This window comes from Cupressus sempervirens, chromosome 11, assembly GCF_028749045.1.
Source record: "Cupressus sempervirens isolate cs-2001-9-10 chromosome 11, ASM2874904v1, whole genome shotgun sequence".
Taxonomy (NCBI): Eukaryota; Viridiplantae; Streptophyta; class Pinopsida; order Cupressales; family Cupressaceae; genus Cupressus; species Cupressus sempervirens.
Window position 1 is genome coordinate 407786134 of NC_143128.1, and position 27128 is coordinate 407813261.

Sequence of the window (27128 nt, forward strand, 5' to 3'; positions counted from 1 at the left end):
AAATTTCGAGGGCCATAACCTTCGACCCGCATCTCCGTTCTTCTCCAAATTGTCCACGTGGGAATTTTCGAGCGCCAGATAAGGTGCGTTCTTAGCGTCGGAGTGCTCTTTAATCTCCCGTGCATTCTGGGTGCTCGATAACGCGCGTCCTAGACAAGGTTGCACCATGAGGCATGGGCTAAGACGAGGGTGCGAGAGTTTGGTGTCGGGTGCGATCATACCAGCGTTAATGCACCGGATCCCATCAGAACTCCGCAGTTAAGCGCGCTTGGGCCGGAGTAGTACTGGGATGGGTGACCTCCCGGGAAGTCTCGGTGTTGCACCCCTCTTTCACTTTTGCGAGCATCCGGTCGTGTCATTGTTGCATTTGGAATGCACTCGCGGTCCTCAAAGCCCATTTTCAATCGCCCATCTCCTTCACCTCCCGCACCCCGACTCATGTTCATTCCGAGTGCCCGATATGGCGCGTTCTTAGTGCTGGATAAGGTGCATTCTGGGCACTGAGGGTGGCGTAAAATTCGCGTCGCTCAACAAAGAAATCTCCATGGGGAGGAAACGGTCGGCGCAACAGTTGACTCTTGTGATAAAAGCGTATATGAATGGGGGAAATTGATCAAAGAAATTTCGAGGGCCATAACCTTCGACCCGCATCTCCGTTCTTCTCCAAATTGTCCACGTGGGAATTTTCGAGCGCCAAATAAGGTGCGTTCTTAGCGTCGGAGTGGTCTTTACTCTCCCGTGCATTCTGGGTGCTCGATAACGCGCGTCCTAGACAAGGTTGCACCATGAGGCATGGGCTAAGACGAGGGTGCGAGAGTTTGGTGTCGGGTGCGATCATACCATTGTTAGTGCACCGGATCCCATCAGAACTCCGCAGTTAAGCGCGCTCGGGCCGAAGTAGTACTGGGATGGGTGACCTCCCGGGAACTCCCGGTGTTGCACCCCTCTTTCACTTTTGCGAGCATCCGGTCGTGTCATTGTTGCATTGGGACAGCACTCGCGCTCCTCAAAGCCCATTTTCAATCGCCCATCTCCTTCACCTCCCGCACCCCGACTCATGTTCATTCCGAGTGCCCGATAAGGCGCGTTCTTAGTGCTGGATAAGGTGCATTCTGGGCACTGAGGGTGGCGTAAAATTCGCGTCGCTCAACAAAGAAATCTCCATGGGGAGGAAACGGTCGGCGCAACAGTTGATTCTTGTGATAAAAGCGTATATGAATGGGGGAAATTGATCAAAGAAATTTCGAGGGCCATAACCTTCGACCCGCATCTCCGTTCTTCTCCAAATTGTCCACGTGGGAATTTTCGAGCGCCAGATAAGGTGCGTTCTTAGCGTCGGAGTGCTCTTTACTCTCCCGTGCATTCTGGGTGCTCGATAACGCGCGTCCTAGACAAGGTTGCACCATGAGGCATGGGCTAAGACGAGGGTGCGAGAGTTTGGTGTCGGGTGCGATCATACCAGCGTTAGTGCACCGGATCCCATCAGAACTCCGCAGTTAAGCGCGCTTGGGCCGGAGTAGTACTGGGATGGGTGACCTCCCGGGAAGTCCCGGTGTTGCGCCCTTCTTTCACTTTTGCGAGCATCCGGTCGTGTCATTGTTGCATTGGGACAGCACTCGCGCTCCTCAAAGCCCATTTTCAATTGCCCATCTCGTTCACCTCCCGCACCCCGACTCATGTTCATTCCGAGTGCCCGATAAGGCGCGTTCTTAGTGCTGGATAAGGTGCATTCTGGGCACTGAGGGTGGCGTAAAATTCGCGTCGCTCAACAAAGAAATCTCCATGGGGAGGAAACGGTCGGCGCAACAGTTGATTCTTGTGATAAAAGCGTATATGAATGGGGGAAATTGATCAAAGAAATTTCGAGGGCCATAACCTTCGACCCGCATCTCCGTTCTTCTCCAAATTGTCCACGTGGGAATTTTCGAGCGCTAGATAAGGTGCGTTCTTAGCGTCGGAGTGCTCTTTACTCTCCCGTGCATTCTGGGTGCTCGATAACGCGCGTCCTAGACAAGGTTGCACCATGAGGCATGGGCTAAGACGAGGGTGCGAGAGTTTGGTGTCGGGTGCGATCATACCAGCGTTAGTGCACCGGATCCCATCAGAACTCCGCAGTTAAGCGCGCTCGGGCCGGAGTAGTACTGGGATGGGTGACCTCCCGGGAAGTCTCGGTGTTGCACCCTTCTTTCACTTTTGCGAGCATCCGGTCGTGTCATTGTTGCATTGGGACAGCACTCGCGCTCCTCAAAGCCCATTTTCAATCGCCCATCTCCTTCACCTCCCGCACCCCGACTCATGTTCATTCCGAGTGCCCGATAAGGCGCGTTCTTAGTGCTGGATAAGGTGCATTTTGGGCACTGAGGGTGGCGTAAAATTCGCGTCGCTCAACAAAGAAATCTCCATGGGGAGGAAACGGTCGGCGCAACAGTTGATTCTTGTGATAAAAGCGTATATGAATGGGGGAAATTGATCAAAGAAATTTCGAGGGCCATAACCTTCGACCCGCATCTCCGTTCTTCTCCAAATTGTCCACGTGGGAATTTTCGAGCGCCAGATAAGGTGCGTTCTTAGCGTCGGAGTGCTCTTTACTCTCCCGTGCATTCTGGGTGCTCGATAACGCGCGTCCTAGACAAGGTTGCACCATGAGGCATGGGCTAAGACGAGGGTGCGAGAGTTTGGTGTCGGGTGCGATCATACCAGCGTTAGTGCACCGGATCCCATCAGAACTCTGCAGTTAAGCGCGCTTGGGTCGGAGTAGTACTGGGATGGGTGACCTCCCGGGAAGTCCCGGTGTTGCGCCCTTCTTTCACTTTTGCGAGCATCCGGTCGTGTCATTGTTGCATTGGGACAGCACTCGCGCTCCTCAAAGCCCATTTTCAATCGCCCATCTCCTTCACCTCCCGCACCCCGACTCATGTTCATTCCGAGTGCCCGATAAGGCGCGTTCTTAGTGCTGGATAAGGTGCATTCTGGGCACTGAGGGTGGCGTAAAATTCGCGTCGCTCAACAAAGAAATCTCCATGGGGAGGAAACGGTCAGCGCAACAGTTGATTCTTGTGATAAAAGCGTATATGAATGGGGGAAATTGATCAAAGAAATTTCGAAGGCCATAACCTTCGACCCGCATCTCCGTTCATCTCCAAATTGTCCACGTGGGAATTTTCGATCGCCAGATAAGGTGCGTTCTTAGCGTCGGAGTGCTCTTTACTCTCCCGTGCATTCTGGGTGCTCGATAACGCGCGTCCTAGACAAGGTTGCACCATGAGGCATGGGCTAAGACGAGGGTGCGAGAGTTTGGTGTCGGGTGCGATCATACCAGCGTTAGTGCACCGTATCCCATCAGAACTCCGCAGTTAAGCGCGCTTGGGCCGGAGTAGTACTGGGATGGGTGACCTCCCGGGAAGTCCCGGTGTTGCACCCCTCTTTCTCTTTTGCGAGCATCCTGTCGTGTCATTGTTGCATTGGGAATGCACTCGCGCTCCTCAAACCCCATTTTCAATCGCCCATCTCCTTCACCTCCCGCACCCTGACTCATGTTCATTCCGACTGCCCGATAAGGCGCGTTCTTAGTGCTGGATAAGGTGCATTCTGGGCACTGAGGGTGGCGTAAAATTCGCGTCGCTCAACAAAGAAATCTCCATGGGGAGGAAACGGTCGGCGCAACAGTTGACTCTTGTGATAAAAGCGTATATGAATGGGGGAAATTGATCAAAGAAATTTCGAGGGCCATAACCTTCGACCCGCATCTCCGTTCTTCTCCAAATTGTCCACGTGGGAATTTTCGAGCGCCAAATAAGGTGCATTCTTAGCGTCGGAGTGCTCTTTAATCTCCCGTGCATTCTGGGTGCTCGATAACGCGCGTCCTAGACAAGGTTGCACCATGAGGCATGGGCTAAGACGAGGGTGCGAGAGTTTGGTGTCGGGTGCGATCATACCAGTGTTAGTGCACCGGATCCCATCAAAACTCCGCAGTTAAGCGCGCTCGGGCCGGAGTAGTACTGGGATGGGTGACCTCCCGGGAAGTCCCGGTGTTGCACCCCTCTTCCACTTTTGCGAGCATCCGGTCGTGTCATTGTTGCATTGGGACAGCACTCGCGCTCCTCAAAGCCCATTTTCAATCGCCCATCTCCTTCACCTCCCGCACCCCGACTCATGTTCATTCCGAGTGCCCGATAAGGCGCGTTCTTAGTGCTGGATAAGGTGCATTCTGGGCACTGAGGGTGGCGTAAAATTCGCGTCGCTCAACAAAGAAATCTCCATGGGGAGGAAACGGTCGGCGCAACAGTTGATTCTTGTGATAAAAGCGTATATGAATGGGGGAAATTGATCAAAGAAATTTCGAGGGCCATAACCTTCGAGACGCATCTCCGTTCTTCTCCAAATTGTCCACGTGGGAATTTTCGAGCGCCAGATAAGGTGCGTTCTTAGCGTCGGAGTGCTCTTTACTCTCCCGTGCATTCTGGGTGCTCGATAACGCGCGTCCTAGACAAGGTTGCACCATGAGGCATGGGCTAAGACGAGGGTGCGAGAGTTTGGTGTCGGTTGCGATCATACCAGCGTTAGTGCACCGGATCCCATCAGAACTCCGCAGTTAAGCGCGCTTGGGCCGGAGTAGTACTGGGATGGGTGACCTCCCGGGAAGTCCCGGTGTTGCGCCCTTCTTTCACTTTTGCGAGCATCCGGTCGTGTCATTGTTGCATTGGGACTGCACTCGCGCTCCTCAAAGCCCATTTTCAATTGCCCATCTCCTTCACCTCCCGCACCCCGACTCATGTTCATTCCGAGTGCCCGATAAGGCGCGTTCTTAGTGCTGGATAAGGTGCATTCTGGGCACTGAGGGTGGCGTAAAATTCACGTCGCTCAACAAAGAAATCTCCATGGGGAGGAAACGGTCGGCGCAACAGTTGATTCTTGTGATAAAAGCGTATATGAATGGGGGAAATTGATCAAAGAAATTTCGAGGGCCATAACCTTCGACCTGCATCTCCGTTCTTCTCCAAATTGTCCACGTGGGAATTTTTGAGCGCCAGATAAGGTGCGTTCTTAGCGTCGGAGTGCTCTTTACTCTCCCGTGCATTCTGGGTGCTCGATAACGCGCGTCCTAGACAAGGTTGCACCATGAGGCATGGGCTAAGACGAGGGTGCGAGAGTTTGGTGTCGGGTGCGATCATACCAGCGTTAGTGCACCGGATCCCATCAGAACTCCGCAGTTAAGCGCGCTTGGGCCGGAGTAGTACTGGGATGGGTGACCTCCCGGGAAGTCCCGGTGTTGCACCCTTCTTTCACTTTTGCGAGCATCCGGTCGTGTCATAGTTGCATTGGGACAGCACTCGCGGTCCTCAAAGCCCATTTTCAATCGCCCATCTCCTTCACGTCCCGCACCCCGACTCATGTTCATTCCGAGTGCCCGATAAGGCGCGTTCTTAGTGCTGGATAAGGTGCATTCTGGGCACTGAGGGTGGCGTAAAATTCGCGTCGCTCAACAAAGAAATCTCCATGGGGAGGAAACGGTCGGCGCAACAGTTGACTCTTGTGATAAAAGCGTATATGAATGGGGGAAATTGATCAAAGAAATTTCGAGGGCCATAAACTTCGACCCGCATCTCCGTTCTTCTCCAAATTGTCCACGTGGGAATTTTCGAGCGCCAAATAAGGTGCGTTCTTAGCGTCGGAGTGCTCTTTACTCTCCCGTGCATTCTGGGTGCTCGATAACGCGCGTCCTAGACAAGGTTGCACCATGAGGCATGGGCTAAGACGAGGGTGCGAGAGTTTAGTGTCGGGTGCGATCATACCAGCGTTAGTGCACCGGATCCCATCAGAACTCCGCAGTTAAGCGCGCTCGGGCCGGAGTGGTACTGGGATGGGTGACCTCCCGTGAAGTCCCGGTGTTGCACCCGTCTTTCACTTTTGCGAGCATCCGGTCGTGTCATTGTTGCATTGGGACAGCACTCGCGCTCCTCAAAGCCCATTTTCAATCGCCCATCTCCTTCACCTCCCGCACCCCGACTCATGTTCATTCCGAGTGCCCGATAAGGCGCGTTCTTAGTGCTGGATAAGGTGCATTCTGGGCACTGAGGGTGGCGTAAAATTCGCGTCGCTCAACAAAGAAATCTCCATGGGGAGGAAACGGTCGGCGCAACAGTTGATTCTTGTGATAAAAGCGTATATGAATGGGGGAAATTGATCAAAGAAATTTCGAGGGCCATAACCTTCGACCCGCATCTCCGTTCTTCTCCAAATTGTCCACGTGGGAATTTTCGAGCGCCAAATAAGGTGCGTTCTTAGCGTCGGAGTGCTCTTTACTCTCCCGTGCATTCTGGGTGCTCGATAACGCGCGTCCTAGACAAGGTTGCACCATGAGGCATGGGCTAAGACGAGGGTGCGAGAGTTTGGTGTCGGGTGCGATCATACCAGCGTTAGTGCACCGGATCCCATCAGAACTCCGCAGTTAAGCGCGCTCGGGCCGGAGTAGTACTGGGATGGGTGACCTCCCGGGAAGTCTCGGTGTTGCACCCCTCTTTCACTTTTGCGAGCATCCGGTCGTGTCATTGTTGCATTGGGACAGCACTCGCGCTCCTCAAAGCCCATTTTCAATCGCCCATCTCCTTCACCTCCCGCACCCCGACTCATGTTCATTCCGAGTGCCCGATAAGGCGCGTTCTTAGTGCTGGATAAGGTGCATTCTGGGCACTGAGGGTGGCGTAAAATTCACGTCGCTCAACAAAGAAATCTCCATGGGGAGGAAACGGTCGGCGCAACAGTTGATTCTTGTGATAAAAGCGTATATGAATGGGGGAAATTGATCAAAGAAATTTCGAGGGCCATAACCTTCGACCCGCATCTCCGTTCTTCTCCAAATTGTCCACGTGGTAATTTTCGAGCGCCAGATAAGGTGCGTTCTTAGCGTCGGAGTGCTCTTTACTCTCCCGTGCATTCTGGGTGCTCGATAACGCGCGTCCTAGACAAGGTTGCACCATGAGGCATGGGCTAAGACGAGGGTGCGAGAGTTTGGTGTCGGGTGCGATCATACCAGCGTTAGTGCACCGTATCCCATCAGAACTCTGCAGTTAAGCGCGCTTGGGCCGGAGTAGTACTGGGATGGGTGACCTCCCGGGAAGTCCCGGTGTTGCAACCTTCTTTCACTTTTGCGAGCATCCGGTCGTGTCATTGTTGCATTGGGACAGCACTCGCGGTCCTCAAAGCCCATTTTCAATCGCCCATCTCCTTCACCTCCCGCACCCCGACTCATGTTCATTCCGAGTGCCCGATAAGGCGCGTTCTTAGTGCTGGATAAGGTGCATTCTGGGCACTGAGGGTGGCGTAAAATTCGCGTCGCTCAACAAAGAAATCTCCATGGGGAGGAAACGGTCGGCGCAACAGTTGATTCTTGTGATAAAAGCGTATATGAATGGGGGAAATTGATCAAAGAAATTTCGAGGGCCATAACCTTCGACCCGCATCTCCGTTCTTCTCCAAATTGTCCACGTGGGAATTTTCGAGCGCCAAATAAGGTGCGTTCTTAGCGTCGGAGTGCTCTTTACTCTCCCGTGCATTCTGGGTGCTCGATAACGCACGTCCTAGACAAGGTTGCACCATGAGGCATGGGCTAAGACGAGGGTGCGAGAGTTTGGTGTCGGGTGCGATCATACCAGCGTTAGTGCACCGGATCCCATCAGAACTCCGCAGTTAAGCGCGCTTGGGCCGGAGTAGTACTAGGATGGGTGACCTCCCGGGAAGTCCCGGTGTTGCACCCCTCTTTCACTTTTGCGAGCATCCGATCGTGTCATTGTTGCATTGGGACAGCACTCGTGCTCCTCAAAGCCCATTTTCAATCGCCCATCTCCTTCACCTCCCGCACCCCGACTCATGTTCATTCCGAGTGCCTGATAAGGCGCGTTCTTAGTGCTGGATAAGGTGCATTCTGGGCACTGAGGGTGGCGTAAAATTCGCGTCGCTCAACAAAGAAATCTCCATGGGGAGGAAACGGTCGGCGCAACAGTTGATTCTTGTGATAAAAGCGTATATGAATGGGGGAAATTGATCAAAGAAATTTCGAGGGCCATAACCTTCGACCCGCATCTCCGTTCTTCTCCAAATTGTCCACATGGGAATTTTTGAGCGCCAGATAAGGTGCGTTCTTAGCGTCGGAGTGCTCTTTACTCTCCCGTGCATTCTGGGTGCTCGATAACGCGCGTCCTAGACAAGGTTGCACCATGAGGCATGGGCTAAGACGAGGGTGCGAGAGTTTGGTGTCGGGTGCGATCATACCAGCGTTAGTGCACCGGATCCCATCAGAACTCTGTAGTTAAGCGCGCTTGGGCCGGAGTAGTACTGGGATGGGTGACCTCCCGGGAAGTCCCGGTGTTGCGCCCTTCTTTCACTTTTGCGAGCATCCGGTCGTGTCATTGTTGCATTGGGACAGCACTCGTGCTCCTCAAAGCCCATTTTCAATCGCCCATCTCCTTCACCTCCCGCACCCCGACTCATGTTCATTCCGAGTGCCCGATAAGGCGCGTTCTTAGTGCTGGATAAGGTGCATTCTGGGCATTGAGGGTGGCGTAAAATTCGCGTCGCTCAACAAAGAAATCTCCATGGGGAGGAAACGGTCGGCGCAACAGTTGATTCTTGTGATAAAAGCGTATATGAATGGGGGAAATTGATCAAAGAAATTTCGAGGGCCATAACCTTCGACCCGCATCTCCGTTCATCTCCAAATTGTCCACGTGGGAATTTTCGATCGCCAGATAAGGTGCGTTCTTAGCGTCGGAGTGCTCTTTACTCTCCCGTGCATTCTGGGTGCTCGATAACGCGCGTCCTAGACAAGGTTGCACCATGAGGCATGGGCTAAGACGAGGGTGCGAGAGTTTGGTGTCGGGTGCGATCATACTAGCGTTAGTGCACCGGATCCCATCAGAACTCCGCAGTTAAGCGTGCTTGGGCCGGAGTAGTACTGGGATGGGTGCCCTCCCGGGAAGTCCCGGTGTTGCACCCCTCTTTCTCTTTTGCGAGCATCCGGTCGTGTCATTCTTGCATTGGGACAGCACTCGCGCTCCTCAAAGCCCATTTTCAATCGCCCATCTCCTTCACCTCCCGCACCCCGACTCATGTTCATTTCGAGTGCCCAATAAGGCGCGTTCTTAGTGCTGGATAAGGTGCATTCTGGGCACTGAGGGTGGCGTAAAATTCGCGTCGCTCAACAAAGAAATCTCCATGGGGAGGAAACGGTCGGCGCAACAGTTGATTCTTGTGATAAAAGCGTATATGAATGGGGGAAATTGATCAAAGAAATTTCGAGGGCCATAACCTTCGACCCGCATCTCCGTTCTTCTCCAAATTGTCCACGTGGGAATTTTCGAGCGCCAGATAAGGTGCGTTCTTAGCGTCGGAGTGCTCTTTAATCTCCCGTGCATTCTGGGTGCTCGATAACGCGCGTCCTAGACAAGGTTGCACCATGAGGCATGGGCTAAGACGAGGGTGCGAGAGTTTGGTGTCGGTTGCGATCATACCAGCGTTAATGCACCGGATCCCATCAGAACTCCGCAGTTAAGCGCGCTTGGGCCGGAGTAGTACTGGGATGGGTGACCTCCCGGGAAGTCTCGGTGTTGCACCCCTCTTTCACTTTTGCGAGCATCCGGTCGTGTCATTGTTGCATTTGGAATGCACTCGCGGTCCTCAAAGCCCATTTTCAATCGCCCATCTCCTTCACCTCCCGCACCCCGACTCATGTTCATTCCGAGTGCCCGATAAGGCGCGTTCTTAGTGCTGGATAAGGTGCATTATGGGCACTGAGGGTGGCGTAAAATTCGCGTCGCTCAACAAAGAAATCTCCATGGGGAGGAAACGGTCGGCGCAACAGTTGACTCTTGTGATAAAAGCGTATATGAATGGGGGAAATTGATCAAAGAAATTTCGAGGGCCATAACCTTCGACCCGCATCTCCGTTCTTCTCCAAATTGTCCACGTGGGAATTTTCGAGCGCCAAATAAGGTGCGTTCTTAGCGTCGGAGTGCTCTTTACTCTCCCGTGCATTCTGGGTGCTCGATAACGCGCGTCCTAGACAAGGTTGCACCATGAGGCATGGGCTAAGACGAGGGTGCGAGAGTTTGGTGTCGGGTGCGATCATACCACCGTTAGTGCACCGGATCCCATCAGAACTCCGCAGTTAAGCGCGCTTGCGCCGGAGTAGTACTGGGATGGGTGACCTCCCGGGAAGTCCCGGTGTTGCACCCTTCTTTCACTTTTGCGAGCATCCGGTCGTGTCATAGTTGCATTGGGACAGCACTCGCGCTCCTCAAAGCCCATTTTCAATCGCCCATCTCCTTCACCTGCCGCACCCCGACTCATGTTCATTCCGAGTGCCCGATAAGGCGCGTTCTTAGTGCTGGATAAGGTGCATTCTGGGCACTGAGGGTGGCGTAAAATTCGCGTCGCTCAACAAAGAAATCTCCATGGGGAGGAAACGGTCGGCGCAACAGTTGATTCTTGTGATAAAAGCGTATATGAATGGGGGAAATTGATCAAAGAAATTTCGAGGGCCATAACCTTCGACCCGCATCTCCGTTCATCTCCAAATTGTCCACGTGGGAATTTTCGATCGCCAGATAAGGTGCGTTCTTAGCGTCGGAGTGCTCTTTACTCTCCCGTGCATTCTGGGTGCTCGATAACGCGCGTCCTAGACAAGGTTGCACCATGAGGCATGGGCTAAGACGAGGGTGCGAGAGTTTGGTGTCGGGTGCGATCATACCAGCGTTAGTGCACCGGATCCCATCAGAACTCCGCAGTTAAGCGCGCTTGGGCCGGAGTAGTACTGGGATGGGTGCCCTCCCGGGAAGTCCCGGTGTTGCACCCCTCTTTCTCTTTTGCGAGCATCCGGTCGTGTCATTCTTGCATTGGGACAGCACTCGCGCTCCTCAAAGCCCATTTTCAATCGCCCATCTCCTTCACCTCCCGCACCCCGACTCATGTTCATTCCGAGTGCCCAATAAGGCGCGTTCTTAGTGCTGGATAAGGTGCATTCTGGGCACTGAGGGTGGCGTAAAATTCGCGTCGCTCAACAAAGAAATCTCCATGGGGAGGAAACGGTCGGCGCAACAGTTGATTCTTGTGATAAAAGCGTATATGAATGGGGGAAATTGATCAAAGAAATTTCGAGGGCCATAACCTTCGACCCGCATCTCCGTTCTTCTCCAAATTGTCCACGTGGGAATTTTCGAGCGCCAGATAAGGTGCGTTCTTAGCGTCGGAGTGCTCTTTAATCTCCCGTGCATTCTGGGTGCTCGATAACGCGCGTCCTAAACAAGGTTGCACCATGAGGCATGGGCTAAGACGAGGGTGCGAGAGTTTGGTGTCGGTTGCGATCATACCAGCGTTAATGCACCGGATCCCATCAGAACTCCGCAGTTAAGCGCGCTTGGGCCGGAGTAGTACTGGGATGGGTGACCTCCCGGGAAGTCTCGGTGTTGCACCCCTCTTTCACTTTTGCGAGCATCCGGTCGTGTCATTGTTGCATTTGGAATGCACTCGCGGTCCTCAAAGCCCATTTTCAATCGCCCATCTCCTTCACCTCCCTCACCCCGACTCATGTTCATTCCGAGTGCCCAATAAGGCGCGTTCTTAGTGCTGGATTAGGTGCATTCTGGGCACTGAGGGTGGCGTAAAATTCGCGTCGCTCAACAAAGAAATCTCCATGGGGAGGAAACGGTCGGCGCAACAGTTGACTCTTGTGATAAAAGCGTATATGAATGGGGGAAATTGATCAAAGAAATTTCGAGGGCCATAACCTTCGACCCGCATCTCCGTTCTTCTCCAAATTGTCCACGTGGGAATTTTCGAGCGCCAGATAAGGTGCGTTCTTAGCGTCGGAGTGCTCTTTACTCTCCCGTGCATTCTGGGTGCTCGATAACGCGCGTCCTAGACAAGGTTGCACCATGAGGCATGGGCTAAGACGAGGGTGCGAGAGTTTGGTGTCGGGTGCGATCATACCAGCGTTAGTGCACCGGATCCCATCAGAACTCTGCAGTTAAGCGCGCTTGGGCCGGAGTAGTACTGGGATGGGTGACCTCCCGGGAAGTCCCGGTGTTGCGCCCTTCTTTCACTTTTGCGAGCATCCGGTCGTGTCATTGTTGCATTGGGACAGCACTCGCGCTCCTCAAAGCCCATTTTCAATCGCCCATCTCCTTCACCTCCCGCACCCCGACTCATGTTCATTCCGAGTGCCCGATAAGGCGCGTTCTTAGTGCTGGATAAGGTGCATTCTGGGCACTGAGGGTGGCGTAAAATTCGCGTCGCTCAACAAAGAAATCTCCATGGGGAGGAAACGGTCGGCGCAACAGTTGATTCTTGTGATAAAAGCGTATATGAATGGGGGAAATTGATCAAAGAAATTTCGAGGGCCATAACCTTCGACCCGCATCTCCGTTCTTCTCCAAATTGTCCACGTGGGAATTTTCGAGCGCCAGATAAGGTGCTTTCTTAGCGTCGGAGTGCTCTTTACTCTCCCGTGCATTCTGGGTGCTCGATAACGCGCGTCCTAGACAAGGTTGCACCATGAGGCATGGGCTAAGACGAGGGTGCGAGAGTTTGGTGTCGGGTGCGATCATACCAGCGTTAGTGCACCGGATCCCATCAGAACTCCGCAGTTAAGCGCGCTTGGGCCGGAGTAGTACTGGGATGGGTGACCTCCAGGGAAGTCCCGGTGTTGCACCCTTCTTTCACTTTTGCGAGCATCCGGTCGTGTCATTGTTGCATTGGGACAGCACTCGCGCTCCTCAAAGCCCATTTTCAATCGCCCATCTCCTTCACCTCCCGCACCCCGACTCATGTTCATTCCGAGTGCCCGATAAGGCGCGTTCTTAGTGCTGGATAAGGTGCATTCTGGGCACTGAGGGTGGCGTAAAATTCGCGTCGCTCAACAAAGAAATCTCCATGGGGAGGAAACGGTTGGCGCAACAGTTGATTCTTGTGATAAAAGCGTATATGAATGGGGGAAATTGATCAAAGAAATTTCGAGGGCCATAACCTTCGACCCGCATCTCCGTTCTTCTCCAAATTGTCCACGTGGGAATTTTCGAGCGCCAGATAAGGTGCGTTCTTAGCGTCGGAGTGCTCTTTAATCTCCCGTGCATTCTGGGTGCTCGATAACGCGCGTCCTAGACAAGGTTGCACCATGAGGCATGGGCTAAGACGAGGGTGCGAGAGTTTGGTGTCGGTTGCGATCATACCAGCGTTAATGCACCGGATCCCATCAGAACTCCGCAGTTAAGCGCGCTTGGGCCGGAGTAGTACTGGGATGGGTGACCTCCCGGGAAGTCCCGGTGTTGCACCCCTCTTTCACTTTTGTGAGCATCCGGTCATGTCATTGTTGCATTTGGAATGCACTCGCGGTCCTCAAAGCCCATTTTCAATCGCCCATCTCCTTCACCTCCCGCACCCCGACTCATGTTCATTCCGAGTGCCCGATAAGGCGCGTTCTTAGTGCTGGATAAGGTGCATTCTGGGCACTGAGGCTGGCGTAAAATTCGCGTCGCTCAACAAAGAAATCTCCATGGGGAGGAAACGGTCGGCGCAACAGTTGACTCTTGTGATAAAAGCGTATATGAATGGGGGAAATTGATCAAAGAAATTTCGAGGGCCATAACCTTCGACCCGCATCTCCGTTCTTCTCCAAATTGTCCACGTGGGAATTTTCGAGCGCCAAATAAGGTGCGTTCTTAGCGTCGGAGTGCTCTTTACTCTCCCGTGCATTCTGGGTGCTCGATAACGCGCGTCCTAGACAAGGTTGCACCATGAGGCATGGGCTAAGACGAGGGTGCGAGAGTTTGGTGTCGGGTGCGATCATACCAGCGTTAATGCACCGGATCCCATCAGAACTCCGCAGTTAAGCGCGCTCGGGCCGGAGTAGTACTGGGATGGGTGACCTCCCGGGAAGTCCCGGTGTTGCACCCCTCTTTCACTTTTGCGAGCATCCGGTCGTGTCATTGTTGCATTGGGACAGCACTCGCGCTCCTCAAAGCCCATTTTCAATCGCCCATCTCCTTCACCTCCCGCACCCCGACTCATGTTCATTCCGAGTGCCCGATAAGGCGCGTTCTTAGTGCTGGACAAGGTGCATTCTGGGCACTGAGGGTGGCGTAAAATTCGCGTCGCTCAACAAAGAAATCTCCATGGGGAGGAAACGGTCGGCGCAACAGTTGATTCTTGTGATAAAAGCGTATATGAATGGGGGAAATTGATCAAAGAAATTTCGAGGGCCATAACCTTCGACCCGCATCTCCGTTCATCTCCAAATTGTCCACGTGGGAATTTTCGATCGCCAGATAAGGTGCGTTCTTAGCGTCGGAGTGCTCTTTACTCTCCCGTGCATTCTGGGTGCTCGATAACGCGCGTCCTAGACAAGGTTGCACCATGAGGCATGGGCTAAGACGAGGGTGCGAGAGTTTGGTGTCGGGTGCGATCATACCAGCGTTAGTGCACCGGATCCCATCAGAACTCCGCAGTTAAGCGCGCTTGGGCCGGAGTAGTACTGGGATGGGTGACCTCCCGGGAAGTCCCGGTGTTGCACCCCTCTTTCTCTTTTGCGAGCATCCTGTCGTGTCATTGTTGCATTGGGACAGCACTCGCGCTCCTCAAAGCCCATTTTCAATCGCCCATCTCCTTCACCTCCCGCACCCCGACTCATGTTCATTCCGAGTGCCCGATAAGGCGCGTTCTTAGTGCTGGATAAGGTGCATTCTGGGCACTGAGGGTGGCGTAAAATTCGCATCGGTCAACAAAGAAATCTCCATGGGGAGGAAACGGTCGGCGCAACAGTTGATTCTTGTGATAAAAGCGTATATGAATGGGGGAAATTGATCAAAGAAATTTCGAGGGCCATAACCTTCGACCCGCATCTCCGTTCTTCTCCAAATTGTCCACGTGGGAATTTTCGAGCGCCAGATAAGGTGCGTTCTTAGCGTCGGAGTGCTCTTTAATCTCCCGTGCATTCTGGGTGCTCGATAACGCGCGTCCTAGACAAGGTTGCACCATGAGGCATGGGCTAAGACGAGGGTGCGAGAGTTTGGTGTCGGTTGCGATCATACCAGCGTTAATGCACCGGATCCCATCAGAACTCCGCAGTTAAGCGCGCTTGGGCCGGAGTAGTACTGGGATGGGTGACCTCCCGGGAAGTCCTGGTGTTGCACCCCTCTTTCACTTTTGCGAGCATCCGGTCATGTCATTGTTGCATTTGGAATGCACTCGCGGTCCTCAAAGCCCATTTTCAATCGCCCATCTCCTTCACCTCCCGCACCCCGACTCATGTTCATTCCGAGTGCCCGATAAGGCGCGTTCTTAGTGCTGGATAAGGTGCATTCTGGGCACTGAGGGTGGCGTAAAATTCGCGTCGCTCAACAAAGAAATCTCCATGGGGAGGAAACGGTCGGCGCAACAGTTGACTCTTGTGATAAAAGCGTATATGAATGGGGGAAATTGATCAAAGAAATTTCGAGGGCCATAACCTTCGACCCGCATCTCCGTTCTTCTCCAAATTGTCCACGTGGGAATTTTCGAGCGCCAAATAAGGTGCGTTCTTAGCGTCGGAGTGCTCTTTACTCTCCCGTGCATTCTGGGTGCTCGATAACGCGCGTCCTAGACAAGGTTTCACCATGAGGCATGGGCTAAGACGAGGGTGCGAGAGTTTGGTGTCGGGTGCGATCATACCAGCGTTAGTGCACCGGATCCCATCAGAACTCCACAGTTAAGCGCACTCGGGCCGGAGTAGTACTGGGATGGGTGACCTCCCGGGAAGTCCTGGTGTTGCACCCCTCTTTCACTTTTGCGAGCATCCGGTCGTGTCATTGTTGCATTGGGACAGCACTCGCGCTCCTCAAAGCCCATTTTCAATCGCCCATCTCCTTCACCTCCCGCACCCCGACTCATGTTCATTCCGAGTGCCCGATAAGGCGCGTTCTTAGTGCTGGATAAGGTGCATTCTGGGCACTGAGGGTGGCGTAAAATTCGCGTCGCTCAACAATGAAATCTCCATGGGGAGGAAACGGTCGGCGCAACAGTTGATTCTTGTGATAAAAGCATATATGAATGGGGGAAATTGATCAAAGAAATTTCGAGGGCCATAACCTTCGACCCGCATATCCGTTCATCTCCAAATTGTCCACGTGGGAATTTTCGAGCGCCAGATAAGGTGCGTTCTTAGCGTCGGAGTGCTCTTTACTCTCCCGTGCATTCTGGGTGCTCGATAACGCGCGTCCTAGACAAGGTTGCACCATGAGGCATGGGCTAAGACGAGGGTGCGAGAGTTTGGTGTCGGGTGCGATCATACCAGCGTTAGTGCACCGGATCCCATCAGAACTCCGCAGTTAAGCGCGCTTGGGCCGGAGTAGTACTGGGATGGGTGACCTCCCGGGAAGTCCCGGTGTTGCGCCCTTCTTTCACTTTTACGAGCATCCGGTCGTGTCATTGTTGCATTGGGACAGCACTCGCGCTCCTCAAAGCCCATTTTCAATTGCCCATCTCCTTCACCTCCCGCACCCCGACTCATGTTCATTCCGAGTGCCCGATAAGGTGCGTTCTTAGTGCTGGATAAGGTGCATTCTGGGCACTGAGGGTGGCGTAAAATTCGCGTCGCTCAACAAAGAAATCTCCATGGGGAGGAAACGGTCGGCGCAACAGTTGATTCTTGTGATAAAAGCGTATATGAATGGGGGAAATTGATCAAAGAAATTTCGAGGGCCATAACCTTCGACCCGCATCTCCGTTCTTCTCCAAATTGTCCACGTGGGAATTTTCGAGCGCCAGATAAGGTGCGTTCTTAGCGTCGGAGTGCTCTTTAATCTCCCGTGCATTCTGGGTGCTCGATAACGCGCGTCCTAGACAAGGTTGCACCATGAGGCATGGGCTAAGACGAGGGTGCGAGAGTTTGGTGTCGGGTGCGATCATACCAGCGTTAATGCACCGGATCCCATCAGAACTCCGCAGTTAAGCGCGCTTGGGCCGGAGTAGTACTGGGATGGGTGACCTCCCGGGAAGTCTCGGTGTTGCACCCCTCTTTCACTTTTGCGAGCATCCGGTCGTGTCATTGTTGCATTTGGAATGCACTCGCGGTCCTCAAAGCCCATTTTCAATCGCCCATCTCCTTCACCTCCCGCACCCCGACTCATGTTCATTCCGAGTGCCCGATAAGGCGCGTTCTTAGTGCTGGATAAGGTGCATTCTGGGCACTGAGGGTGGCGTAAAATTCACGTCGCTCAACAAAGAAATCTCCATGGGGAGGAAACGGTCGGCGCAACAGTTGACTCTTGTGATAAAAGCGTATATGAATGGGGGAAATTGATCAAAGAAATTTCGAGGGCCATAACCTTCGACCCGCATCTCCGTTCTTCTCCAAATTGTCCACGTGGGAATTTTCGAGCGCCAAATAAGGTGCGTTCTTAGCGTCGGAGTGCTCTTTACTCTCCCGTGCATTCTGGGTGCTCGATAACGCGCGTCCTAGACAAGGTTGCACCATGAGGCATGGGCTAAGACGAGGGTGCGAGAGTTTGGTGTCGGGTGCGATCATAACAGCGTTAGTGCACCGGATCCCATCAGAACTCCGCAGTTAAGCGCGCTCGGGCCGAAGTAGTACTGGGATGGGTGACCTCCCGGGAAGTCCCGGTGTTGCACCCCTCTTTCACTTTTGCGAGCATCCGGTCGTGTCATTGTTGCATTGGGACAGCACTCGCGCTCCTCAAAGCCCATTTTCAATCGCCCATCTCCTTCACCTCCCGCACCCCGACTCATGTTCATTCCGAGTGCCCGATAAGGCGCGTTCTTAGTGCTGGATAAGGTGCATTCTGGGCACTGAGGGTGGCGTAAAATTCGCGTCGCTCAACAAAGAAATCTCCATGGGGAGGAAACGGTCGGCGCAACAGTTGATTCTTGTGATAAAAGCGTATATGAATGGGGGAAATTGATCAAAGAAATTTCGAGGGCCATAACCTTCGACCCGCATCTCCGTTCTTCTCCAAATTGTCCACGTGGGAATTTTCGAGCGCCAGATAAGGTGCGTTCTTAGCGTCGGAGTGCTCTTTACTCTCCCGTGCATTCTGGGTGCTCGATAACGCGCGTCCTAGACAAGGTTGCACCATGAGGCATGGGCTAAGACGAGGGTGCAAGAGTTTGGTGTCGGGTGCGATCATACCAGCGTTAGTGCACCGGATCCCATCAGAACTCCGCAGTTAAGCGCGCTTGGGCCGGAGTAGTACTGGGATGGGTGACCTCCCGGGAAGTCCCGGTGTTGCGCCCTTCTTTCACTTTTGCGAGCATCCGGTCGTGTCATTGTTGCATTGGGACAGCACTCGCGCTCCTCAAAGCCCATTTTCAATTGCCCATCTCCTTCACCTCCCGCACCCCGACTCATGTTCATTCCGAGTGCCCGATAAGGCGCGTTCTTAGTGCTGGATAAGGTGCATTCTGGGCACTGAGGGTGGCGTAAAATTCGCGTCGCTCAACAAAGAAATGTCCATGGGGAGGAAACGGTCGGCGCAACAGTTGATTCTTGTGATAAAAGCGTATATGAATGGGGGAAATTGATCAAAGAAATTTCGAGGGCCATAACCTTCGACCCGCATCTCCGTTCTTCTCCAAATTGTCCACGTGGGAATTTTCGAGCGCCAGATAAGGTGCGTTCTTAGCGTCGGAGTGCTCTTTACTCTCCCGTGCATTCTGGGTGCTCGATAACGCGCGTCCTAGACAAGATTGCACCATGAGGCATGGGCTAAGACGAGGGTGCGAGAGTTTGGTGTCGGGTGCGATCATACCAGCGTTAGTGCACCGGATCCCATCAGAACTCTGCAGTTAAGCGCGCTTGGGCCGGAGTAGTACTGGGATGGGTGACCTCCCGGGAAGTCCCGGTGTTGCGCCCTTCTTTCACTTTTGCGAGCATCCGGTCGTGTCATTGTTGCATTGGGACAGCACTCGCGCTCCTCAAAGCCCATTTTCAATCGCCCATCTCCTTCACCTCCCGCACCCCGACTCATGTTCATTCCGAGTGCCCGATAAGGCGCGTTCTTAGTGCTGGATAAGGTGCATTCTGGGCACTGAGGGTGGCGTAAAATTCGCGTCGCTCAACAAAGAAATCTCCATGGGGAGGAAACGGTCGGTGCAACAGTTGATTCTTGTGATAAAAGCGTATATGAATGGGGGAAATTGATCAAAGAAATTTCGAGGGCCATAACCTTCGACCCGCATCTCCGTTCTTCTCCAAATTGTCCACGTGGGAATTTTCGAGCGCCAGATAAGGTGCGTTCTTAGCGTCGGAGTGCTCTTTACTCTCCCGTGCATTCTGGGTGCTCGATAACGCGCGTCCTAGACAAGGTTGCACCATGAGGCATGGGCTAAGACGAGGGTGCGAGAGTTTGGTGTCGGGTGCGATCATACCAGCGTTAGTGCACCGGATCCCATCAGAACTCCGCAGTTAAGCGCGCTTGGGCCGGAGTAGTACTGGGATGGGTGACCTCCAGGGAAGTCCCGGTGTTGCACCCTTCTTTCACTTTTGCGAGCATCCAGTCGTGTCATTGTTGCATTGGGACAGCACTCGCGCTCCTCAAAGCCCATTTTCAATCGCCCATCTCCTTCACCTCCCGCACCCCGACTCATGTTCATTCCGAGTGCCCGATAAGGCGCGTTCTTAGTGCTGGATAAGGTGCATTCTGGGCACTGAGGGTGGCGTAAAATTCGCGTCGCTCAACAAAGAAATCTCCATGGGGAGGAAACGGTTGGCGCAACAGTTGATTCTTGTGATAAAAGCGTATATGAATGGGGGAAATTGATCAAAGAAATTTCGAGGGCCATAACCTTCGACCCGCATCTCCGTTCTTCTCCAAATTGTCCACGTGGGAATTTTCGAGCGCCAGATAAGGTGCGTTCTTAGCGTCGGAGTGCTCTTTAATCTCCCGTGCATTCTGGGTGCTCGATAACGCGCGTCCTAGACAAGGTTGCACCATGAGGCATGGGCTAAGACGAGGGTGCGAGAGTTTGGTGTCGGTTGCGATCATACCAGCGTTAATGCACCGGATCCCATCAGAACTCCGCAGTTAAGCGCGCTTGGGCCGGAGTAGTACTGGGATGGGTGACCTCCCGGGAAGTCCCGGTGTTGCACCCCTCTTTCACTTTTGTGAGCATCCGGTCATGTCATTGTTGCATTTGGAATGCACTCGCGGTCCTCAAAGCCCATTTTCAATCGCCCATCTCCTTCACCTCCCGCACCCCGACTCATGTTCATTCCGAGTGCCCGATAAGGCGCGTTCTTAGTGCTGGATAAGGTGCATTCTGGGCACTGAGGGTGGCGTAAAATTCGCGTCGCTCAACAAAGAAATCTCCATGGGGAGGAAACGGTCGGCGCAACAGTTGACTCTTGTGATAAAAGCGTATATGAATGGGGGAAATTGATCAAAGAAATTTCGAGGGCCATAACCTTCGACCCGCATCTCCGTTCTTCTCCAAATTGTCCACGTGGGAATTTTCGAGCGCCAAATAAGGTGCGTTCTTAGCGTCGGAGTGCTCTTTACTCTCCCGTGCATTCTGGGTGCTCGATAACGCGCGTCCTAGACAAGGTTGCACCATGAGGCATGGGCTAAGACGAGGGTGCGAGAGTTTGGTGTCGGGTGCGATCATACCAGCGTTAATGCACCGGATCCCATCAGAACTCCGCAGTTAAGCGCGCTCGGGCCGGAGTAGTACTGGGATGGGTGACCTCCCGGGAAGTCCCGGTGTTGCACCCCTCTTTCACTTTTGCGAGCATCCGGTCGTGTCATTGTTGCATTGGGACAGCACTCGCGCTCCTCAAAGCCCATTTTCAATCGCCCATCTCCTTCACCTCCCGCACCCCGACTCATGTTCATTCCGAGTGCCCGATAAGGCGCGTTCTTAGTGCTGGATAAGGTGCATTCTGGGCACTGAGGGTGGCGTAAAATTCGCGTCGCTCAACAAAGAAATCTCCATGGGGAGGAAACGGTCGGCGCAACAGTTGATTCTTGTGATAAAAGCGTATATGAATGGGGGAAATTGATCAAAGAAATTTCGAGGGCCATAACCTTCGACCCGCATCTCCGTTCATCTCCAAATTGTCCACGTGGGAATTTTCGATCGCCAGATAAGGTGCGTTCTTAGCGTCGGAGTGCTCTTTACTCTCCCGTGCATTCTGGGTGCTCGATAACGCGCGTCCTAGACAAGGTTGCACCATGAGGCATGGGCTAAGACGAGGGTGCGAGAGTTTGGTGTCGGGTGCGATCATACCAGCGTTAGTGCACCGGATCCCATCAGAACTCCGCAGTTAAGCGCGCTTGGGCCGGAGTAGTACTGGGATGGGTGACCTCCCGGGAAGTCCCGGTGTTGCACCCCTCTTTCTCTTTTGCGAGCATCCTGTCGTGTCATTGTTGCATTGGGACAGCACTCGCGCTCCTCAAAGCCCATTTTCAATCGCCCATCTCCTTCACCTCCCGCACCCCGACTCATGTTCATTCCGAGTGCCCGATAAGGCGCGTTCTTAGTGCTGGATAAGGTGCATTCTGGGCACTGAGGGTGGCGTAAAATTCGCATCGGTCAACAAAGAAATCTCCATGGGGAGGAAACGGTCGGCGCAACAGTTGATTCTTGTGATAAAAGCGTATATGAATGGGGGAAATTGATCAAAGAAATTTCGAGGGCCATAACCTTCGACCCGCATCTCCGTTCTTCTCCAAATTGTCCACGTGGGAATTTTCGAGCGCCAGATAAGGTGCGTTCTTAGCGTCGGAGTGCTCTTTAATCTCCCGTGCATTCTGGGTGCTCGATAACGCGCGTCCTAGACAAGGTTGCACCATGAGGCATGGGCTAAGACGAGGGTGCGAGAGTTTGGTGTCGGTTGCGATCATACCAGCGTTAATGCACCGGATCCCATCAGAACTCCGCAGTTAAGCGCGCTTGGGCCGGAGTAGTACTGGGATGGGTGACCTCCCGGGAAGTCCTGGTGTTGCACCCCTCTTTCACTTTTGCGAGCATCCGGTCATGTCATTGTTGCATTTGGAATGCACTCGCGGTCCTCAAAGCCCATTTTCAATCGCCCATCTCCTTCACCTCCCGCACCCCGACTCATGTTCATTCCGAGTGCCCGATAAGGCGCGTTCTTAGTGCTGGATAAGGTGCATTCTGGGCACTGAGGGTGGCGTAAAATTCGCGTCGCTCAACAAAGAAATCTCCATGGGGAGGAAACGGTCGGCGCAACAGTTGACTCTTGTGATAAAAGCGTATATGAATGGGGGAAATTGATCAAAGAAATTTCGAGGGCCATAACCTTCGACCCGCATCTCCGTTCTTCTCCAAATTGTCCACGTGGGAATTTTCGAGCGCCAAATAAGGTGCGTTCTTAGCGTAGGAGTGCTCTTTACTCTCCCGTGCATTCTGGGTGCTCGATAACGCGCGTCCTAGACAAGGTTTCACCATGAGGCATGGGCTAAGACGAGGGTGCGAGAGTTTGGTGTCGGGTGCGATCATACCAGCGTTAGTGCACCGGATCCCATCAGAACTCCGCAGTTAAGCGCGCTCGGGCCGGAGTAGTACTGGGATGGGTGACCTCCCGGGAAGTCCTGGTGTTGCACCCCTCTTTCACTTTTGCGAGCATCCGGTCGTGTCATTGTTGCATTGGGACAGCACTCGCGCTCCTCAAAGCCCATTTTCAATCGCCCATCTCCTTCACCTCCCGCACCCCGACTCATGTTCATTCCGAGTGCCCGATAAGGCGCGTTCTTAGTGCTGGATAAGGTGCATTCTGGGCACTGAGGGTGGCGTAAAATTCGCGTCGCTCAACAATGAAATCTCCATGGGGAGGAAACGGTCGGCGCAACAGTTGATTCTTGTGATAAAAGCATATATGAATGGGGGAAATTGATCAAAGAAATTTCGAGGGCCATAACCTTCGACCCGCATCTCCGTTCATCTCCAAATTGTCCACGTGGGAATTTTCGAGCGCCAGATAAGGTGCGTTCTTAGCGTCGGAGTGCTCTTTACTCTCCCGTGCATTCTGGGTGCTCGATAACGCGCGTCCTAGACAAGGTTGCACCATGAGGCATGGGCTAAGACGAGGGTGCGAGAGTTTGGTGTCGGGTGCGATCATACCAGCGTTAGTGCACCGGATCCCATCAGAACTCCGCAGTTAAGCGCGCTTGGGCCGGAGTAGTACTGGGATGGGTGACCTCCCGGGAAGTCCCGGTGTTGCGCCCTTCTTTCACTTTTACGAGCATCCGGTCGTGTCATTGTTGCATTGGGACAGCACTCGCGCTCCTCAAAGCCCATTTTCAATTGCCCATCTCCTTCACCTCCCACACCCCGACTCATGTTCATTCCGAGTGCCCGATAAGGTGCGTTCTTAGTGCTGGATAAGGTGCATTCTGGGCACTGAGGGTGGCGTAAAATTCGCGTCGCTCAACAAAGAAATCTCCATGGGGAGGAAACGGTCGGCGCAACAGTTGATTCTTGTGATAAAAGCGTATATGAATGGGGGAAATTGATCAAAGAAATTTCGAGGGCCATAACCTTCGACCCGCATCTCCGTTCTTCTCCAAATTGTCCACGTGGGAATTTTCGAGCGCCAGATAAGGTGCGTTCTTAGCGTCGGAGTGCTCTTTAATCTCCCGTGCATTCTGGGTGCTCGATAACGCGCGTCCTAGACAAGGTTGCACCATGAGGCATGGGCTAAGACGAGGGTGCGAGAGTTTGGTGTCGGGTGCGATCATACCAGCGTTAATGCACCGGATCCCATCAGAACTCCGCAGTTAAGCGCGCTTGGGCCGGAGTAGTACTGGGATGGGTGACCTCCCGGGAAGTCTCGGTGTTGCACCCCTCTTTCACTTTTGCGAGCATCCGGTCGTGTCATTGTTGCATTTGGAATGCACTCGCGGTCCTCAAAGCCCATTTTCAATCGCCCATCTCCTTCACCTCCCGCACCCCGACTCATGTTCATTCCGAGTGCCCGATAAGGCGCGTTCTTAGTGCTGGATAAGGTGCATTCTGGGCACTGAGGGTGGCGTAAAATTCACGTCGCTCAACAAAGAAATCTCCATGGGGAGGAAACGGTCGGCGCAACAGTTGACTCTTGTGATAAAAGCGTATATGAATGGGGGAAATTGATCAAAGAAATTTCGAGGGCCATAACCTTCGACCCGCATCTCCGTTCTTCTCCAAATTGTCCACGTGGGAATTTTCGAGCGCCAAATAAGGTGCGTTCTTAGCGTCGGAGTGCTCTTTACTCTCCCGTGCATTCTGGGTGCTCGATAACGCGCGTCCTAGACAAGGTTGCACCATGAGGCATGGGCTAAGACGAGGGTGCGAGAGTTTGGTGTCGGGTGCGATCATAACAGCGTTAGTGCACCGGATCCCATCAGAACTCCGCAGTTAAGCGCGCTCGGGCCGAAGTAGTACTGGGATGGGTGACCTCCCGGGAAGTCCCGGTGTTGCACCCCTCTTTCACTTTTGCGAGCATCCGGTAGTGTCATTGTTGCATTGGGACAGCACTCGCGCTCCTCAAAGCCCATTTTCAATCGCCCATCTCCTTCACCTCCCGCACCCCGACTCATGTTCATTCCGAGTGCCCGATAAGGCGCGTTCTTAGTGCTGGATAAGGTGCATTCTGGGCACTGAGGGTGGCGTAAAATTCGCGTCGCTCAACAAAGAAATCTCCATGGGGAGGAAACGGTCGGCGCAACAGTTGATTCTTGTGATAAAAGCGTATATGAATGGGGGAAATTGATCAAAGAAATTTCGAGGGCCATAACCTTCGACCCGCATCTCCGTTCTTCTCCAAATTGTCCACGTGGGAATTTTCGAGCGCCAGATAAGGTGCGTTCTTAGCGTCGGAGTGCTCTTTACTCTCCCGTGCATTCTGGGTGCTCGATAACGCGCGTCCTAGACAAGGTTGCACCATGAGGCATGGGCTAAGACGAGGGTGCAAGAGTTTGGTGTCGGGTGCGATCATACCAGCGTTAGTGCACCGGATCCCATCAGAACTCCGCAGTTAAGCGCGCTTTGGCCGGAGTAGTACTGGGATGGGTGACCTCCCGGGAAGTCCCGGTGTTGCGCCCTTCTTTCACTTTTGCGAGCATCCGGTCGTGTCATTGTTGCATTGGGACAGCACTCGCGCTCCTCAAAGCCCATTTTCAATTGCCCATCTCCTTCACCTCCCGCACCCCGACTCATGTTCATTCCGAGTGCCCGATAAGGCGCGTTCTTAGTGCTGGATAAGGTGCATTCTGGGCACTGAGGGTGGCGTAAAATTCGCGTCGCTCAACAAAGAAATCTCCATGGGGAGGAAACGGTCGGCGCAACAGTTGATTCTTGTGATAAAAGCGTATATGAATGGGGGAAATTGATCAAAGAAATTTCGAGGGCCATAACCTTCGACCCGCATCTCCGTTCTTCTCCAAATTGTCCACGTGGGAATTTTCGAGCGCCAGATAAGGTGCGTTCTTAGCGTCGGAGTGCTCTTTACTCTCCCGTGCATTCTGGGTGCTCGATAACGCGCGTCCTAGACAAGGTTGCACCATGAGGCATGGGCTAAGACGAGGGTGCGAGAGTTTGGTGTCGGGTGCGATCATACCAGCGTTAGTGCACCGGATCCCATCAGAACTCTGCAGTTAAGCGCGCTTGGGCCGGAGTAGTACTGGGATGGGTGACCTCCCGGGAAGTCCCGGTGTTGCGCCCTTCTTTCACTTTTGCGAGCATCCGGTCGTGTCATTGTTGCATTGGGACAGCACTCGCGCTCCTCAAAGCCCATTTTCAATCGCCCATCTCCTTCACCTCCCGCACCCCGACTCATGTTCATTCCGAGTGCCCGATAAGGCGCGTTCTTAGTGCTGGATAAGGTGCATTCTGGGCACTGAGGGTGGCGTAAAATTCGCGTCGCTCAACAAAGAAATCTCCATGGGGAGGAAACGGTCGGCGCAACAGTTGATTCTTGTGATAAAAGCGTATATGAATGGGGGAAATTGATCAAAGAAATTTCGAGGGCCATAACCTTCGACCCGCATCTCCGTTCTTCTCCAAATTGTCCACGTGGGAATTTTCGAGCGCCAGATAAGGTGCGTTCTTAGCGTCGGAGTGCTCTTTAATCTCCCGTGCATTCTGGGTGCTCGATAACGCGCGTCCTAGACAAGGTTGCACCATGAGGCATGGGCTAAGACGAGGGTGCGAGAGTTTGGTGTCGGTTGCGATCATACCAGCGTTAATGCACCGGATCCCATCAGAACTCCGCAGTTAAGCGCGCTTGGGCCGGAGTAGTACTGGGATGGGTGACCTCCCGGGAAGTCCCGGTGTTGCACCCCTCTTTCACTTTTGTGAGCATCCGGTCATGTCATTGTTGCATTTGGAATGCACTCGCGGTCCTCAAAGCCCATTTTCAATCGCCCATCTCCTTCACCTCCCGCACCCCGACTCATGTTCATTCCGAGTGCCCGATAAGGCGCGTTCTTAGTGCTGGATAAGGTGCATTCTGGGCACTGAGGGTGGCGTAAAATTCGCGTCGCTCAACAAAGAAATCTCCATGGGGAGGAAACGGTCGGCGCAACAGTTGACTCTTGTGATAAAAGCGTATATGAATGGGGGAAATTGATCAAAGAAATTTCGAGGGCCATAACCTTCGACCCGCATCTCCGTTCTTCTCCAAATTGTCCACGTGGGAATTTTCGAGCGCCAAATAAGGTGCGTTCTTAGCGTCGGAGTGCTCTTTACTCTCCCGTGCATTCTGGGTGCTCGATAACGCGCGTCCTAGACAAGGTTGCACCATGAGGCATGGGCTAAGACGAGGGTGCGAGAGTTTGGTGTCGGGTGCGATCATACCAGCGTTAATGCACCGGATCCCATCAGAACTCCGCAGTTAAGCGCGCTCGGGCCGGAGTAGTACTGGGATGGGTGACCTCCCGGGAAGTCCCGGTGTTGCACCCCTCTTTCACTTTTGCGAGCATCCGGTCGTGTCATTGTTGCATTGGGACAGCACTCGCGCTCCTCAAAGCCCATTTTCAATCGCCCATCTCCTTCACCGCCCGCACCCCGACTCATGTTCATTCCGAGTGCCCGATAAGGCGCGTTCTTAGTGCTGGATAAGGTGCATTCTGGGCACTGAGGGTGGC

At 53.4% G+C, this 27128-nt stretch overlaps 42 non-coding genes and 2 pseudogenes across 42 annotated transcripts; all 44 read left to right on the plus strand.

The window, feature by feature from the left end:
• Nucleotides 1-207: 207 nt before the first annotated feature.
• Nucleotides 208-326, plus strand: LOC149529970 (5S ribosomal RNA). Its single transcript, XR_016359593.1, has one exon. It is a non-coding gene; the product is annotated as a 5S ribosomal RNA (ribosomal RNA).
• Nucleotides 327-826: 500 nt separating this feature from the next.
• LOC149529971 (5S ribosomal RNA) lies at nt 827-945 on the plus strand (annotated as a pseudogene).
• A 500-nt stretch (nt 946-1445) lies between these two features.
• On the plus strand, nt 1446-1564 carry LOC149529972 (5S ribosomal RNA). The gene has a single exon (XR_016359374.1). It is a non-coding gene; the product is annotated as a 5S ribosomal RNA (ribosomal RNA).
• Nucleotides 1565-2064: 500 nt separating this feature from the next.
• On the plus strand, nt 2065-2183 carry LOC149529973 (5S ribosomal RNA). The gene has a single exon (XR_016359435.1). It is a non-coding gene; the product is annotated as a 5S ribosomal RNA (ribosomal RNA).
• A 500-nt stretch (nt 2184-2683) lies between these two features.
• On the plus strand, nt 2684-2802 carry LOC149529974 (5S ribosomal RNA). Its single transcript, XR_016359574.1, has one exon. It is a non-coding gene; the product is annotated as a 5S ribosomal RNA (ribosomal RNA).
• Nucleotides 2803-3302: 500 nt separating this feature from the next.
• Nucleotides 3303-3421, plus strand: LOC149529975 (5S ribosomal RNA). Its single transcript, XR_016359553.1, has one exon. It is a non-coding gene; the product is annotated as a 5S ribosomal RNA (ribosomal RNA).
• Nucleotides 3422-3921: 500 nt separating this feature from the next.
• Nucleotides 3922-4040, plus strand: LOC149529976 (5S ribosomal RNA). The gene has a single exon (XR_016359578.1). It is a non-coding gene; the product is annotated as a 5S ribosomal RNA (ribosomal RNA).
• Nucleotides 4041-4540: 500 nt separating this feature from the next.
• On the plus strand, nt 4541-4659 carry LOC149529977 (5S ribosomal RNA). Its single transcript, XR_016359531.1, has one exon. It is a non-coding gene; the product is annotated as a 5S ribosomal RNA (ribosomal RNA).
• A 500-nt stretch (nt 4660-5159) lies between these two features.
• On the plus strand, nt 5160-5278 carry LOC149529978 (5S ribosomal RNA). The gene has a single exon (XR_016359319.1). It is a non-coding gene; the product is annotated as a 5S ribosomal RNA (ribosomal RNA).
• A 500-nt stretch (nt 5279-5778) lies between these two features.
• Nucleotides 5779-5897, plus strand: LOC149529979 (5S ribosomal RNA). The gene has a single exon (XR_016359558.1). It is a non-coding gene; the product is annotated as a 5S ribosomal RNA (ribosomal RNA).
• A 500-nt stretch (nt 5898-6397) lies between these two features.
• LOC149529980 (5S ribosomal RNA) lies at nt 6398-6516 on the plus strand. Its single transcript, XR_016359415.1, has one exon. It is a non-coding gene; the product is annotated as a 5S ribosomal RNA (ribosomal RNA).
• A 500-nt stretch (nt 6517-7016) lies between these two features.
• On the plus strand, nt 7017-7135 carry LOC149529981 (5S ribosomal RNA; annotated as a pseudogene).
• Nucleotides 7136-7635: 500 nt separating this feature from the next.
• Nucleotides 7636-7754, plus strand: LOC149529982 (5S ribosomal RNA). The gene has a single exon (XR_016359334.1). It is a non-coding gene; the product is annotated as a 5S ribosomal RNA (ribosomal RNA).
• A 500-nt stretch (nt 7755-8254) lies between these two features.
• Nucleotides 8255-8373, plus strand: LOC149529983 (5S ribosomal RNA). Its single transcript, XR_016359517.1, has one exon. It is a non-coding gene; the product is annotated as a 5S ribosomal RNA (ribosomal RNA).
• Nucleotides 8374-8873: 500 nt separating this feature from the next.
• LOC149529984 (5S ribosomal RNA) lies at nt 8874-8992 on the plus strand. The gene has a single exon (XR_016359559.1). It is a non-coding gene; the product is annotated as a 5S ribosomal RNA (ribosomal RNA).
• Nucleotides 8993-9492: 500 nt separating this feature from the next.
• Nucleotides 9493-9611, plus strand: LOC149529985 (5S ribosomal RNA). Its single transcript, XR_016359445.1, has one exon. It is a non-coding gene; the product is annotated as a 5S ribosomal RNA (ribosomal RNA).
• A 500-nt stretch (nt 9612-10111) lies between these two features.
• On the plus strand, nt 10112-10230 carry LOC149529986 (5S ribosomal RNA). The gene has a single exon (XR_016359592.1). It is a non-coding gene; the product is annotated as a 5S ribosomal RNA (ribosomal RNA).
• Nucleotides 10231-10730: 500 nt separating this feature from the next.
• On the plus strand, nt 10731-10849 carry LOC149529987 (5S ribosomal RNA). Its single transcript, XR_016359392.1, has one exon. It is a non-coding gene; the product is annotated as a 5S ribosomal RNA (ribosomal RNA).
• A 500-nt stretch (nt 10850-11349) lies between these two features.
• LOC149529988 (5S ribosomal RNA) lies at nt 11350-11468 on the plus strand. Its single transcript, XR_016359446.1, has one exon. It is a non-coding gene; the product is annotated as a 5S ribosomal RNA (ribosomal RNA).
• Nucleotides 11469-11968: 500 nt separating this feature from the next.
• LOC149529989 (5S ribosomal RNA) lies at nt 11969-12087 on the plus strand. Its single transcript, XR_016359502.1, has one exon. It is a non-coding gene; the product is annotated as a 5S ribosomal RNA (ribosomal RNA).
• Nucleotides 12088-12587: 500 nt separating this feature from the next.
• LOC149529990 (5S ribosomal RNA) lies at nt 12588-12706 on the plus strand. The gene has a single exon (XR_016359349.1). It is a non-coding gene; the product is annotated as a 5S ribosomal RNA (ribosomal RNA).
• A 500-nt stretch (nt 12707-13206) lies between these two features.
• On the plus strand, nt 13207-13325 carry LOC149529991 (5S ribosomal RNA). Its single transcript, XR_016359353.1, has one exon. It is a non-coding gene; the product is annotated as a 5S ribosomal RNA (ribosomal RNA).
• Nucleotides 13326-13825: 500 nt separating this feature from the next.
• LOC149529992 (5S ribosomal RNA) lies at nt 13826-13944 on the plus strand. The gene has a single exon (XR_016359378.1). It is a non-coding gene; the product is annotated as a 5S ribosomal RNA (ribosomal RNA).
• A 500-nt stretch (nt 13945-14444) lies between these two features.
• LOC149529993 (5S ribosomal RNA) lies at nt 14445-14563 on the plus strand. The gene has a single exon (XR_016359508.1). It is a non-coding gene; the product is annotated as a 5S ribosomal RNA (ribosomal RNA).
• Nucleotides 14564-15063: 500 nt separating this feature from the next.
• LOC149529994 (5S ribosomal RNA) lies at nt 15064-15182 on the plus strand. The gene has a single exon (XR_016359336.1). It is a non-coding gene; the product is annotated as a 5S ribosomal RNA (ribosomal RNA).
• A 500-nt stretch (nt 15183-15682) lies between these two features.
• On the plus strand, nt 15683-15801 carry LOC149529995 (5S ribosomal RNA). Its single transcript, XR_016359572.1, has one exon. It is a non-coding gene; the product is annotated as a 5S ribosomal RNA (ribosomal RNA).
• Nucleotides 15802-16301: 500 nt separating this feature from the next.
• Nucleotides 16302-16420, plus strand: LOC149529996 (5S ribosomal RNA). Its single transcript, XR_016359375.1, has one exon. It is a non-coding gene; the product is annotated as a 5S ribosomal RNA (ribosomal RNA).
• A 500-nt stretch (nt 16421-16920) lies between these two features.
• LOC149529997 (5S ribosomal RNA) lies at nt 16921-17039 on the plus strand. The gene has a single exon (XR_016359594.1). It is a non-coding gene; the product is annotated as a 5S ribosomal RNA (ribosomal RNA).
• A 500-nt stretch (nt 17040-17539) lies between these two features.
• Nucleotides 17540-17658, plus strand: LOC149529998 (5S ribosomal RNA). The gene has a single exon (XR_016359588.1). It is a non-coding gene; the product is annotated as a 5S ribosomal RNA (ribosomal RNA).
• A 500-nt stretch (nt 17659-18158) lies between these two features.
• LOC149529999 (5S ribosomal RNA) lies at nt 18159-18277 on the plus strand. The gene has a single exon (XR_016359376.1). It is a non-coding gene; the product is annotated as a 5S ribosomal RNA (ribosomal RNA).
• A 500-nt stretch (nt 18278-18777) lies between these two features.
• LOC149530000 (5S ribosomal RNA) lies at nt 18778-18896 on the plus strand. The gene has a single exon (XR_016359503.1). It is a non-coding gene; the product is annotated as a 5S ribosomal RNA (ribosomal RNA).
• Nucleotides 18897-19396: 500 nt separating this feature from the next.
• On the plus strand, nt 19397-19515 carry LOC149530001 (5S ribosomal RNA). The gene has a single exon (XR_016359350.1). It is a non-coding gene; the product is annotated as a 5S ribosomal RNA (ribosomal RNA).
• Nucleotides 19516-20015: 500 nt separating this feature from the next.
• LOC149530002 (5S ribosomal RNA) lies at nt 20016-20134 on the plus strand. The gene has a single exon (XR_016359354.1). It is a non-coding gene; the product is annotated as a 5S ribosomal RNA (ribosomal RNA).
• A 500-nt stretch (nt 20135-20634) lies between these two features.
• Nucleotides 20635-20753, plus strand: LOC149530003 (5S ribosomal RNA). The gene has a single exon (XR_016359390.1). It is a non-coding gene; the product is annotated as a 5S ribosomal RNA (ribosomal RNA).
• A 500-nt stretch (nt 20754-21253) lies between these two features.
• Nucleotides 21254-21372, plus strand: LOC149530004 (5S ribosomal RNA). Its single transcript, XR_016359519.1, has one exon. It is a non-coding gene; the product is annotated as a 5S ribosomal RNA (ribosomal RNA).
• A 500-nt stretch (nt 21373-21872) lies between these two features.
• LOC149530005 (5S ribosomal RNA) lies at nt 21873-21991 on the plus strand. Its single transcript, XR_016359337.1, has one exon. It is a non-coding gene; the product is annotated as a 5S ribosomal RNA (ribosomal RNA).
• Nucleotides 21992-22491: 500 nt separating this feature from the next.
• Nucleotides 22492-22610, plus strand: LOC149530006 (5S ribosomal RNA). The gene has a single exon (XR_016359329.1). It is a non-coding gene; the product is annotated as a 5S ribosomal RNA (ribosomal RNA).
• A 500-nt stretch (nt 22611-23110) lies between these two features.
• On the plus strand, nt 23111-23229 carry LOC149530007 (5S ribosomal RNA). Its single transcript, XR_016359377.1, has one exon. It is a non-coding gene; the product is annotated as a 5S ribosomal RNA (ribosomal RNA).
• Nucleotides 23230-23729: 500 nt separating this feature from the next.
• On the plus strand, nt 23730-23848 carry LOC149530008 (5S ribosomal RNA). The gene has a single exon (XR_016359595.1). It is a non-coding gene; the product is annotated as a 5S ribosomal RNA (ribosomal RNA).
• A 500-nt stretch (nt 23849-24348) lies between these two features.
• Nucleotides 24349-24467, plus strand: LOC149530009 (5S ribosomal RNA). Its single transcript, XR_016359589.1, has one exon. It is a non-coding gene; the product is annotated as a 5S ribosomal RNA (ribosomal RNA).
• A 500-nt stretch (nt 24468-24967) lies between these two features.
• Nucleotides 24968-25086, plus strand: LOC149530010 (5S ribosomal RNA). The gene has a single exon (XR_016359569.1). It is a non-coding gene; the product is annotated as a 5S ribosomal RNA (ribosomal RNA).
• Nucleotides 25087-25586: 500 nt separating this feature from the next.
• LOC149530011 (5S ribosomal RNA) lies at nt 25587-25705 on the plus strand. Its single transcript, XR_016359504.1, has one exon. It is a non-coding gene; the product is annotated as a 5S ribosomal RNA (ribosomal RNA).
• Nucleotides 25706-26205: 500 nt separating this feature from the next.
• LOC149530012 (5S ribosomal RNA) lies at nt 26206-26324 on the plus strand. Its single transcript, XR_016359355.1, has one exon. It is a non-coding gene; the product is annotated as a 5S ribosomal RNA (ribosomal RNA).
• A 500-nt stretch (nt 26325-26824) lies between these two features.
• LOC149530013 (5S ribosomal RNA) lies at nt 26825-26943 on the plus strand. Its single transcript, XR_016359405.1, has one exon. It is a non-coding gene; the product is annotated as a 5S ribosomal RNA (ribosomal RNA).
• Nucleotides 26944-27128: the final 185 nt, after the last annotated feature.